The sequence below is a fragment of the Orcinus orca genome, chromosome 17 (assembly GCF_937001465.1).
Source record: "Orcinus orca chromosome 17, mOrcOrc1.1, whole genome shotgun sequence".
NCBI classification, from domain to species: Eukaryota; Metazoa; Chordata; class Mammalia; order Artiodactyla; family Delphinidae; genus Orcinus; species Orcinus orca.
In genome coordinates this window covers 12,192,648-12,205,968 of record NC_064575.1, presented here as the reverse complement: position 1 = coordinate 12,205,968, position 13,321 = coordinate 12,192,648, and the positions used below count along the sequence as shown (strand labels likewise).

Sequence of the window (13,321 nt, the reverse complement as noted above, 5' to 3'; positions counted from 1 at the left end):
CTCACAGATGACCCGCATCCACTCTTGACCTCAGGTTGTGGCGTGGGTGGCATCTCCCACCCCCCGGTTCCCGGCTCCTCTACGCTCCGAAACCGCTCACGGGTTAACAACACCCGCCCCCCGCGCCAAGACACCACTCGGGCGTTTAGGAATAGGAAGGCAGAATCTGAGTTCACCTCGAGGAAACAAAGACCACAAAACTCTCAGAGCCGAAGGCTGGGCCGGGGGTATGGTTCTTCCCCTCCGACCAACTCGGAGGTTTCCAGGCTGAGGGAGGGGGCGCTGCCAGGGGACCCGGGAAAGTCACGTTATCTCTGGGAAGAGGCAGCAGGCGAGGCCCGGGCTCCCCTCGCCCCGCCCCGTCTCACCTGCCCGAGGGGCCTGACTGCGGCCCGGAAGCGCGCGGACCTTGCCGCCCGCCCACCCGCCTCGGGTCCCGGCGGCTCCGCACTTACCCGGCTCCGTGGTGCTGCCTCCCCGCGCGGCGGGCGCGGAGCCGAGCGCACTCGCGCTTCCTCCTTCCCGGCAGGGCCGCCGGGCGCTGGCGTTTCCTCCCTGACGCGTCACGGCGGCCGGCTCCTCCCGCAGGGTGCGCGGGGCCGCCGGGGAGAGCTGGGCGTCCGGCCGTGCTCCGGGTTAGGCGCCGGCTCCCGGCTGCGGGGCGGCTGGCGCCGGGAAGGAGCCGCAGGCTGAGCTGTGCCCCCGCCGCGGAGACCCGCTGTCCTCCCGCTTTCCCGAGAACCCGCGCGAGAGCCCCGGCGCAGCGCGAGGTCCGGCCCCTCGCCGTGGGCGCAAAGTTCATAGGACCCCGCGGGATCCCGCCTAGAGGCTCATACTCTTCGTTTGTTTCCCGCTGCTCAGCTTATAGTGACCAATGCCCAGGGGCCCAAGAACGGCGTGGGCCCTAGCGCCCGGGCTTGGCGGGGGAACTTGACCCTGGCGGGAAGGGAGCAGGACCGCCGGACGCCCGGAGAGACGAGAGCCACCTGGGAGTGGCCTGGAGGGCATGTGATGGGGTGTAAACTGGACACTCAGAGCGGTGAATAAGTATCCAGATAATTCAGGGTAACAGCTATGCTTCATTTAGCATTCTCTGAACAGTTTTCTACTTTTTCATCAGCAGAGTTTTGGCCTTTGTAAGACAGGAGAGCGCTTTCACAGATTGGCAGATCCTTTATACAGAGAAACTTCCTTTCCACACCTCTTTTTGGATCCTCTGTGTGTGTGTGTGTCTGTGTGCGTGTGTCTGTGTGTATATTGGCATTCCATTAATCTCCAAGTCAGCTGAGGGCACACTGTACAGCTTCTTATTACTCTGGCTATTTAAATACAGAAGTTGCATTTTAGAGCCATATGAATCTTTTTTTTTCAGACAGGGTGAAGAGAGGTACAGAATGTGTGCGTGATTAAATGGGTGTGGAGTGAAGTGGTCAAGAGTTTGAAGTAGAGTGCTTTTTGGTTTTGCCCCACAACCAGTTAGGTTTTATCAGATGTCACTTGAAGATAGACTCAAACAACTATTTAAAGAATCCCACGTGCATATCGTATTTCAGATTTTGAGTCAATGACCTATACTTTAGCTCATATGATTCTAGAGAACTTGCCACAAATCTATGAACAAACGAACTAATAAAGGTAATTAGAAGAACTGATTTATGTGTGGCTTCCCTAAATTCAGGGGACATTTCCTTATATTTAAAATATTCAAAACTTTAGTCTCACAGAAAAGGTAAGAATATTCATTTCTGATGTCAATTAACATTGTATGGCCTCCTTCTTAAAGAAAATGGTTTGTGAATCAAATACTTTTATAGTTCAAAACATAATAATCCTACAAAACTTTCTAAACAGTGATATTCAGCGGCATACAGAAATGGATATAAAATACAGTGGATTCTAAAATCCAGTAGATACTAATCAACACATTGCCAGTGGTCCTTTATATGTTTTTACCGTGATCCATACAAAGCAATCCGCACAATAAAGCACAGAGAAGCTAGAGAAGTTCCTCTCTTGAAACAAAATCAATAAGTGATCAGTGATATCTCTTAACTAAAGCCATAGTCACAGTGCTGAAAAATTTCTCAGACAAAAGGAACTTTTGTGACAATGAACTCCAAGTGGAATCATATCATTCTCACTTCAGAGACAAATACCTGGCTATCACCACTTTTCAATTTCTTTTTTCTTTTGTTTGAAAAACAAACATCTGGGAACCATTATATTTCCAAGATAAATTTGTCCTCCTGCCGTGAAGAACACACACACACACACACACACACACATATAGACACACACACACACACACACACACACTCCAACTCCCACAAATGCTTCAAGACAAAAGTTGGCGGGTGACGTTCAACTGATAAAATGTTGGGTATTTTGCCTTTATAATCTGAGAGCTGCAATTTAATAGCTTGATTTCTCAGAACACTAGAGGTCATAAATATATTCACAAACTATTGAAGGGTTTTTTCACTTAAAATTAAAGGACACACTTTAAGGCTGATCATTTTGATCAATCATATTCACCTATAGATATAGATCATATCTCCTTTTTCCTTTATGTTTCCAATTTCTTTTAAGTTTACACTGTAAAAGTTGTTGAATGTTCAGCAATATCTAGTTGATGTTTATGCCTTGTAAATTCATGTAAGTACATTTTTTAAATAGAGAAAGTTTTTTGTTAGACTCTGGATTCCAGTATTTTGTTTGAAAATACGATTCAGTTCATGCAGATTGGGCAAATGTTGTGTTCATCTGTTATATCTATAATGTAGACATTATGAGCACAAGCTTTGGAATCGGACAGACCCAAATTTAAGTTGTGGCTCTGCCACTTTCTACTTCCGACAGATTATTTCACCTCTGCAAGCAAAGGTTTTGTCAGGAACGTAAGAACGTAAGGATGATAACAGTATTTTTTTCTCCTCAGTAAAACAGATAGTAATAGTGCTTATCTCATGAAATTGCTATGAGGATCAAATGAACCTAGTAGAATGACTGGAACATATTATCAGTTGATTGCTATTGTCATCATCGTTATTGTTAGCTCTAACACAGATATAAAAATGCCAGTATTTCATATTTCATTTGCACTACTATAAAGAATGGTCAGTTTTTAGAGTTTTGGGATTTTTGTAGAAGTCCTAAAAGTAACAGGAAAAAATCATAAAAGAAATACTAAGATATAGTTATGTTCAGTTTAGATAACTGGACTGTCAATACTGTAAACTATTGACCCAAACATAAAACAAAAACAAAAAGAAAAAACTACCTAACCAGGTTATACAGTATTTCTTTTTAAATAATATGTTACGATGAGATGAGTGCCTGTTGTTTTTTATTTTTAAGTGAGTTCCGGTTTATGATCTTTTTTAAAAATTTATATATTTTTGGCTGCATTGGGTTTTCGTTGCTGCACACGAGCTTTCTCCAGTTGCGGCGAGCGGGGGCTACTCTTCGTTGCGGTGCACGGGCTTCTCATTGCGGTGGCTTCTCTTGTTGCAGAGCACGGGCTCAAGGCGCGCACGCTTCGGTAGTTGTAGCACGCGGGCTCAGTATTTGTGGCTTGTGGGCTCTGGAGTGCAAGCTCAATAGTTGTGGCGCACGGGCTTAGTTGCTACGCGGCATGTGGGATCTTCCCGGGCCAGGGCACGAACCCGTGTCCCTTGCATCGGCAGGCGGACTCTCAACCGCTGCGCCACCAGGGAAGTCCAGGAAAGGTGTTTTTGATTCATGTTATTTGCATAGTTTTTATAGCACCTTTTCTTTCATTCTACTACAGACTCACCTACTTAAGTGGGTCAGACATCATGAGTTGTTGCTATAGTTTCCAGCTATGTTTATCCATTGATATACCAACCGTAATATCCCACAACTTCAGAAAAGAGAAAGCCATTTTTATTGGGAAAGTCGTTTAAGGCATAGTCCTAGCCATGAATTGGCTCAGAAACTAATTAACAAGAAAAGCCTGCTGTAAAAATAGGGGAGAATATGAGTTTAAATGACCAATATATTGAATTTTTTGAGCAAAGCAATTTAATAAAGCAATGCAAAGTATAGTTAGAATAACTCAGATCCTCACGGGAACTGAAACAGACCGGTTTATACTGCCTTAGCACAAAGCAGAATTACCCTGTTTCCTTGATCTGGAAAACAGTTCAGAGCATGCTCATTTTGTGTGTTGCCTGTGGGAGTGGCTCAAAGCTCAACATCTTTCTTGGGCCAAGTTAGCCATGTTCAAACTCAAAACTGAAATGCCTAAAGTTCAGGTGTGTTTTGTAATAAAGAGAAAACTCCGTTTTAAAGCAAGACTATATTAGGGTCAAATATAAGGCTTTTCAGGACTTCCCTGGTGGCGCAGTGGTTGAGAGTCCGCCTGCCGATGCAGGGGACACGGGTTCGTGCCCCAGTCCAGGAAGATCCCACATGCCGTGGAGCCGCTGGGCCCGTGAGCCATGGCCGCTGAGTCTGCGGCCATGGCTTTTCAGATCACAGAACTTTCTTACTTTCTATATTAGACTCATGAAAAAAACCAACGGGAAGTGTTAGGAGATCAAACCGCCTAAACTGCTAGCGTCAGCTTTTTGATTAAAAAGCTGCTAGAAATTGCTTTAAATCTTGCTAAGAACATTCCATTATCTGAAGTAAAACTATTATCCTTCCCTGTTAAGGAAATCTCATTATCTTCCGATCTAGTTATTATGAGCATCAAGAACAAAATAAAAATTGCCCCTTTTTTCTTTCTCATTTTCCCTCTTTGTTTTTTTCTCTCTTGTTTGGATAGTCTGTTACATACATAAACTGTGTCTGTTGTTAGTTGACAGTAGCTTATTTACATAAGTCCTGTCAGGAGTTCCTGTGTCCCTCAGAGAATCATAGTAGGCCTTTGAGCTCTAACCTACTAGGTAGCCTTTGAAGATAATAATTATTTTAGTTAATTATCAGTATAGAATAATAGCTTTCTTAAACACCATTCATTTGGTGACTCAGTTATTTACTGTTAATTATGTGCAATTAATGATTGAACCTGTCTCATATGGCAAAGTCTTAATAGCCTTTGGCTTAAAGAGATGCATGCATTGCTGTTATTTCCTCATCTAGTTCCCTAAGGTATCTGTGTCTGGCTCAACCAGATATGTCAAAGGCTTAAATGGAACTTAAAGGACTATAACTCTTCATATACCAGAACACCCTTAAATTCCCTAGGTTTTCTAGAATAAACAGCTTCAGTTCTTTTAACTTTTTCTACACCTCTTTTTCTCTCTTTTTTTTAATGTTTTACAACTCTCGTACAACTTCTTTCCAAATTCTCCACATTCTTTTTTAGATGAGATGCCCATTATGAGACATGGAATCTTCTTTGAAACGATTGGGTAAGTCCTTAGTATAGTGAGAGCATTCTCTCAGCCCTTCAATTCACACTCCTATAATGCAACTTAGAATTATTCTTACATTTAGAATTATATTTCATCATTAGACTTTAAAATCGGAACTCTAGATGCTTGTTTAGCATACTTACACTTCTCAAACTATATTTAAGAGGTTATTTTGATTATCCTATTGAACTCCTCTGCACCTGTTTTACCAAAACTATTTTTCCTGGATGATTTTTAATTTCATCACATTTGTTAAGACAAGACATCCAAAGTGGAGGGTACAAATCCTAGGAGTACTCAAGACAATTTACTACAGTTGAGAAAGGATATCCCAGTGTGTAACAGATCTTCCTCAACTTACGATGGGGTTACATCCCCAATAAATCTATGATAAGTCGAAAATATTCTAAAATGCATTTAATACACCCTACCTACTAGACGTCATAGCTTAGCCAAGCCTAGCTTAAACCTGTTCAGAATCCTTACATTAGCCTACCGTTGGGTAAAATCCTCTAACACAAAGTCTACTTTATAATAAAGTGTTGGATATCTCATGTAATTCATTGAATACTGTACCGAAACTGAAAAATGGAATAGTTTTCTGGGTCCAGAATGGTTGGAAGCGTATGGGTTGTTTACCCTCCCGATTGCCTGGCTGACCAGGAGCTGCCGCTATCCAGCATCACGAGAGAGGATCATAGCAGCATATCCCTAGCTCAGGAAAAGATAAAAGTCAAAATTTGGAGTTCGGTTTCTACTGAATTCATATTGCTTTCACACCATCGTGAAGTTGAAAAATCGTAAGGTGAACCATTGTAAGTCACGGACCGTCTCTATTTGTTTTACCTAAAAAGGAAGAAATTAAGCTGTATTATTCAACATATGCACTGCCACCGGCATGCTCATACAGTCCTTTGTCAGTCATTCGTATGCTCTGCGAGGTATCCTGAGAAGGGTGCGCTTCCACTTGAAGGGAAACCTTCATTCATCCATCATCAGTGTGATGCAGTTTTGTGTGGTATAGGAAGTCATTGATGTGATTAATTTTGTAAAAACTAATCCTTTCAATAGAATCTATATAATATTTTGTATTGAGATGGGGAGTCATTGTGGAAACTCTTTATCTTCTATCATAGTATTCAAGATGCTTGGGCTTAAAAGCATTTGGAAAAATGTAATTTTGTTGCAAAAAACGGTGCATGTGTCCTATTAAAACTAATATATGCACGCTTAAAAATTTTGGAAACAATTTTTTATTTGTTTAAATATTTTCCAAATAATGGATTTCAGTGGGTCTTAAATTCATCTGTTGAAAAGATAAAATTCTTTTAAGTCACAGGCAGACCTCTGAGATACTGCAGGTTCGGTTCCAGACCACTGCAATGAAGCAAATATTGCAATAAAGTGAGTCACAAATTTTTTGGTTTCCCAGTGCATATAAAAGTTATGTTTACACTCTACTGCAGTATATTAAGTGTGCAATAGCATTATATCTAAAAAAAGTACATACCTTAATTTAAAAAAGACTTTATTTCTAAAATATGCTAGCCATCATCTGAACTTTCAGTGAGCCATAATCTTTTTGCAATAGGAACATCAAAGATCACTGATCACAGAGCACCATAATAAGAACAAGTTTGAAATATTGCAAGAATTACCAAAATGTGACACAGAGCCACGAAGTAAGCAAATGCTATTGGAAAAATGGTGCCAATAGACAGGCTCAACACAGGGTTGCCACAAACCTTCAAGCTGTAAAAAGTGCCGTATCTGCAAAGTGCAATAAAGTGAAGCACAATAAAATGAGGTATGCCTGTAGTTTGCAAGAATTGCTGATTGATAGCAAGCAAAATGGAAATTTACTAGTCAAACTTCAATATAAACCTTTGTAGAACTGGTTGATGAGATCGAAAAAAGAAAATGAGTACTTTAATAGATACAGTCAACAACAATGCATTTCTTCCATTTAAATCTAAATATCTTGTTGAAATATCTTTTCCAGTTATGATAGCTATTAAAATGTAGTATTAGAATAATCTAACCTTAGGACCAGATCTGCAAATCACGATATCAAGAAGAGTTAAGCCAAGAATTTTAAAAAGGAATAACATACCAAGTAACAAAACATCAAGTGAAAGCAAAACGCTCTTATACTATTAATCAAATACCATTAAATTATTTAAATATATTGATTATTTCATATTTTTAAATTTGGGGTTTATATTGTACTATGTGTACAATATGTGTATGTGTATGTGCTATAGGTCACAATTATAATTTGTACAGGGGTGTGCATGCAGAAACATTCTTAAAGATGGGGTGCATTTTCAAAAAGCAAGTTGTCGGTTACCTTTCGCCATTCCTACTCCTTCGTTTGGTGTCATCTAAGAATTTAATGCCTTTTGTTCTCTTCATTCTTCATTCAATAACTATTTGTTTAGTGCCTAGTGTGTGCCAGGTACTGTGCTAGGTTCAGGGAGGTAGAAATTAAAAATATAATCCCCACCCAGATCAGTAGTTTAAATCATTTATGAAACATATAAAAGGACCTATTCCCACGACTAAACTCCACACTATCACCTGCTTCTCAACTCCTTCCCCCATCTCCAAACCTGGCCTTTACATATGTAATGATCCACTGTGGATGGGGACTTGAATCTGAAACTTGTCATTTGAACACCTACTTAATTTTTATGTAGTTTAAGTAAACCATTTATGACTTATTTTCTCTTCTAGATATCTGCAAGGTGCTTTTAAGGCAATCTTATGTAAATATAAACATTACTAATTCAACAAACACTTCCTCTGCAAAGCCCTGTGTTAAGACAGAGGGAAGTTTTTTTGTTGTTTGTTTTTTTAACATCTTTATTGCAGTATAATTCCTTTACAATGGTGTGTTAGTTTCTGCTTTATAACAAAGTGAATCAGTTATACGTATGTTCCCATATCTCTTCCCTCTTGCGTCTCCCTCCCTCCCACTCTCCCTATCCCACCTCTCTAGGTGGTCACAAAGCACCGAGCTGATCTCCCTGTGCTATGCGGCTGCTTCCCACTAGCTATCTATTTTACGTTTGGTAGTGTATATATATCCATGCCACTCTCTCACTTTATCACAGCTTACCCTTCCCCTCCCCATATCCTCAAGTCCATTCTCTAGTAGGTCTGTGTTTTTATTCCCGTTTTACCCCTAGGTTCTTCATGACCTTTTTTTTTTTCCTTAGATTCCATATATATGTGTTAGCATACGGTATTTGTTTTTCTCTTTCTGACTTCACTCTGTATGACAGACTCTAGGTCCATCCATCTCACTACAAATATCTCAATTTCGTTTCTTTTTATGGCTGAGTAATATTCCACTGTATGTATGTGCCACATCTTCTTTATCCATTCATCTGATGGTGGACACTTAGGTTGCTTCCATGTCCTGGCTATTGTAAATAGAGCTGCAATGAACATTTTGGTACATGACTCTTTTTGAATTATGGTTTTCTCAGGTATGGTTTTCTCAGTAGTGGGATTGCTGGGCTGTATGGTAGTTCTATTTTTAGTTTTTTAAGGAACCTCCATACTGTTCTCTATAGTGGCTGTATCAGTTTACATTTCCACCAACAGTGCAAGGCTACAGTAATCAAGACAGTATGGTACTGGCACAAAAACAGAAATATAGATCAATGGAACAGGATAGAAAGCCCAGAGATAAACCCACGCACATATGGTCACCTTATCTTTGATAAAGGAGGCAAGAATATACCATGGAGGGCTTCCCTGGTGGCGCAGTGGTTGAGGGTCCGCCTGCCGATGCAGGGGACAGGGGTTCGTGCCCCGGTCTGGGAAGATCCCACATGCCGCGGAGCGGCTGGGCCCGTGAGCCATGGCCGCTGAGCCTGCGCGTCCAGAGCCTGTGCTTCGCAACGGGAGAGGCCACAACAGTGAGAGGCCCGCGTAATGCAAAAAAAAAAAAAAAAAAAAGAATATACCATGGAGAAAAGACAGCCTCTTCAATAAGTGGGGCTGGGAAAACTGGACAGGTACATGTAAAAGTATGAAATTAGAACACTCCCTAACACCATACACAAAAATAAACTCAGAATGGATTAAAGACCTAAATGTAAGGCCAGACACTATCAAACTCTTAGAGGAAAACATAGGCAGAACACTCTATGACATAAATCACTGCAAGATCCTTTTTGATCCACCTCCTAGAGAAATGGAAATAAAAACGAAAATAAACAATGGGACCTAATGAAACTTAAAAGCTTTTGCACAGCAAAGGAAACCATAAACAAGACCAAAAGACAACCCTCAGAATGGGAGAAAATATTTGCAAATGAAGCAACTGACAAAGGATTAATCTCCAAGATTTACAAGCAGCTCAGGCAGTTCAATAACAAAAAAAACCCAACCCAATCCAAAAATAGGCAGAAGACCTAAATAGACATTTCTCCAAAGAAGATATACAGATTGCCAACAAACACATGAAAGAATGCTCAACATCATTAATCATTAGAGAAATGCAAATCAAAACTACAATGAGATATCATCTCACACTGGTCAGAATGGCCATCATCAAAAAATGTAGAAACAATAAATGCTGGAGAGGGTGTGCAGAGGGAAGTTTCAAGGTACAAAGATGAACTGTACTTTTAAGGGGGATTTTATATCCTTGATATAACATATGAAAAATGAGAAAAACACCTTAATTTTTTCTTTATGCAACGTAGATTGCCTTCACTATTGACTGTATTCCTCAGTATACTGCAATTTTTAAATATAAATTTATTTATTTATTTTTGGCTGTGTTGGGTCTTCATTGCTGCGCCTGGGCGCAGGCTTCAGTAGTTGTGGTTCGCAGGCTCTAGAGTGCAGGCTTAATAGTTGTGGCGCACGGGCTTAGTTGCTCCACGGCATGTGGGATCTCCCTGGACCAGGGCTCGAACCCGTGTCCCCTGCATTGGCAGGTGGATTCTTAACCACTGCACCACCAGGGAAGCCCCCAGTACACTGCAGTTTTAATTATCTTACCACTTTTGCCTTGTGTTGTTTCTTCAAGCCTAGTACCATCTGTTTGGAAGTTTTACAGGCATGGTATTTGACTTCAACCACGTCTTTCAAATTGCATCTCGTTACTTGTAATTTTAACCCATGATTGGGGTAAATTATTTTTAATTGCTACTTATTTGCATTGGAGAACAATCATATGAAAAGCAGGTAGAGGAAAATACTTCTGGAAACTAGATCATAGAATGATCCTATATGCTTAAAATGGAATCCTATACATTTCCCTAAATAGCAAGAAAATGTGGTGATTTGAGGTATTCAAGGCAAGAAACTGGATCACGTGATTTCCTGAGGTCTCGTTTATTTTTAAACTCTGCAAATAAACAAAGCCCAAAGCTCACAGCCTTTGGAGGAACTTATACCCGTTTGGCTTTTTAAAAAGCAAGCAGTATTAACAGTCCAGAAACTTTGGGCATGGTATAAAAAGTCAAAATTAGTTACAAAAGTCTGTGGTAATATAAAATTCCATTTAGAAAATGGTAAGCAGCACATAGAGGCAATAAAGAGATGGTATCTTTATTGGACTTTTAACTGTTATTTACTGACTATTAACTGGCTATCCCTCCAACAGAAAAACCCAATTTTCACTATCATAAACATTTTCTTAGAAAGTAGAAAGAAAAATACAATTTGAACAAATTTCAGTACAGTGTAGTGATTAAGGACATGGCTTTAGAGGAAAACAGTCCTGGGTTTGAATCTTACTCTGCTGTTTACCAGCTCTGGACCCAAGCACATCACCTAACTCCCTAGCTTCAGTTTTTTTCATTCAGGAAAGTAGTTCCTACTTCATAAAGTTGTTACGATTAAGTGAGATAATCACACAGTAATAACACAATACATGGTGAAATTTAAAATTTTATATATATACAGTTGACCCTTGAAGAACAAGGGGGTTAGGGGTGCTGACCCCCTACCCCAACCCCAGCTGAAAATACGTGGCTAACTTTTAGGCAGCCCTTTGTATCAACAGTTCTGCATCCATGGATTCAGCCAACTACAGATGGTGTAGTACTGTAGTACCTACTTACTGACAAAAATGTGCATGTAAGTGGAGGGAGACTGTCTTTTCTCCATTGTATATCCTTGCCTCCTTTGTCATAGATTCGTTGACTGTAGGTGCGTGGTCACCTTATCTTTGATAAAGGAGGCAAGAATATACTGTGGAGGTAAGACAGCCTCTTCAATAAGTGATGCTTGGAAAACTGGACAGCTACAAGTAAAAGAATGAAATTAGAACACTTCTTAACACCATACACAAAAATAAACTCAAAATGGATTAAAGACCTAAATATAAGGCCAGACACTATCAAACTCTTAGAGGAAAACATAGGCAGAACACTCTATGACATAAATCACAGCAAGATCTTTTTTGACCCACATCCTAGAGAAATGGAAATTAAAAAAAAATAAACAAATGGGACCTAATGAAACTTAAAAGCTCTTGCACAGCAAAGGAAACCATAAACAAGACAAAAAGACAACCCTTAGAATCAGAGAAAATATTTGCAAACGAAGCAACTGACAATGGATTAATCTCCAAAATATACAAGCAGCTCATGCAGCTCAATATCAAGAAAACAAACAACCCAATCCAAAAATGGGCAGAAGACCTAAATAAACATTTCTCCAAAGAAGATATACAGATTGCCAACAAACACATGAAAGGATGCTTAATATCACTAATCATTAGAAAAATGCAAATCAAAAGTACAATGAGGTATCACCTCACACCGGTCAGAATGGCCATCATCAAACAATCTACAAACAATAAATGCTGGAGAGGGTGTGGAGAAAAGGGAACCCTCTTGCACTGTTGGTGTGAATGTAAACTGATACAGCCACTATGGAGAACAGTATGGAGGTTCATTAAAAAATTAAAAATAGAACTAACATATGACCCAGCCATCCCACTACTAGGCATATACCCTGAGAAAACCATAATTTAAAAAGACACATGCACCCCAGTGTTCATTGCAGCATTATTTACAATAGCCAGGACGTGGAAGCAACCTAAATGCCCATCGACAGATGAATGGATAAAGATGTGGTATTTCTAAAATAAAAAAAAGTGGAAGAGGGAGGCAATAGAAGAGAGAGAAAGAGATGCAACTGTGGAAGAATGGTCAGAGAGATGCAACACTGCTGGCTTTAAAGGTGCAGAAAGGGGCAACTGACAATCAGTCTTAGTAAGAGGCAAGCAGGGCATGACCTGCCCTGCTTATAAACAGTTAATAAACAGTTGCCTGTTTATTAACCAGGGCTCGAACCCATGTCCCCTGCATTGGCAGGCAGATTCCCAACCACTGCACCACCAGGGAAGTCCCAAAACAGGAATTTTTAATAGTGCCTACCTCATGGCTTAAATGAGTTTATATTCACAAACTCTTAGAAGGATACCTGCCTGGTTACATAAGTATTTGTCAAATAAAATGAAGGATATGTACATGGGTCTCTTGTGTGAATGCTGGTCTCACAATTCTGTACACAGTTCTGATGAGGCTGTCCTGTTCAGTCAAACTGTCATGCTGGAAGAAGACATGAGACAGCTGAGTGAGAGAAAAAGAACTTTATTATTCACAGCACATCAAAAAAAGAATGAGCATCAGAATGTCTGCATCAATTCCCCTTGTCTCCAAGTTCCACACGGGTGACATGGAGGGGCCCAGAGAGATGCCACATGTGCAGTGGGTTTGTGTTGCAGCTGGGGAACAATAAACTTGGGGAACCCACTGCTTTTCTAGCAAGCAGCAAGCTAAGCTTGTCCTTTGTCCCAGAAGGAGATGTTACTTCATGCCTCAAGACTGCCCACTGCAAACCCAACCATGAGAAATGGCTTGCGTACAGTGGTGTGGTAGAGAGCCTCCAAGACAGCCCAT

The 13,321-nt window shown here is 40.5% G+C and overlaps 2 long non-coding RNA genes across 2 annotated transcripts in view; one reads left to right on the top strand and one right to left on the bottom strand.

Annotated features, from left to right (window-relative positions):
* Window positions 1-775: 775 nt before the first annotated feature.
* LOC117203306 (uncharacterized) overlaps window positions 776-13,321 on the top strand; it is a 35,308-nt gene continuing 22,762 nt past the window's right edge. The window contains exons 1-2 of the long non-coding RNA XR_004486001.2: window positions 776-1,039; window positions 5,336-5,381. This is a non-coding gene — a long non-coding RNA (uncharacterized LOC117203306). The remainder of the gene's footprint in view (window positions 1,040-5,335; window positions 5,382-13,321) is intronic.
* LOC125961648 (uncharacterized) lies at window positions 8,897-12,789 on the bottom strand. The gene is made up of 3 exons (XR_007472622.1): window positions 11,824-12,789; window positions 9,376-9,580; window positions 8,897-9,149 (listed from the first exon to the last, which is right to left on the bottom strand). It is a non-coding gene; the product is annotated as an uncharacterized LOC125961648 (long non-coding RNA).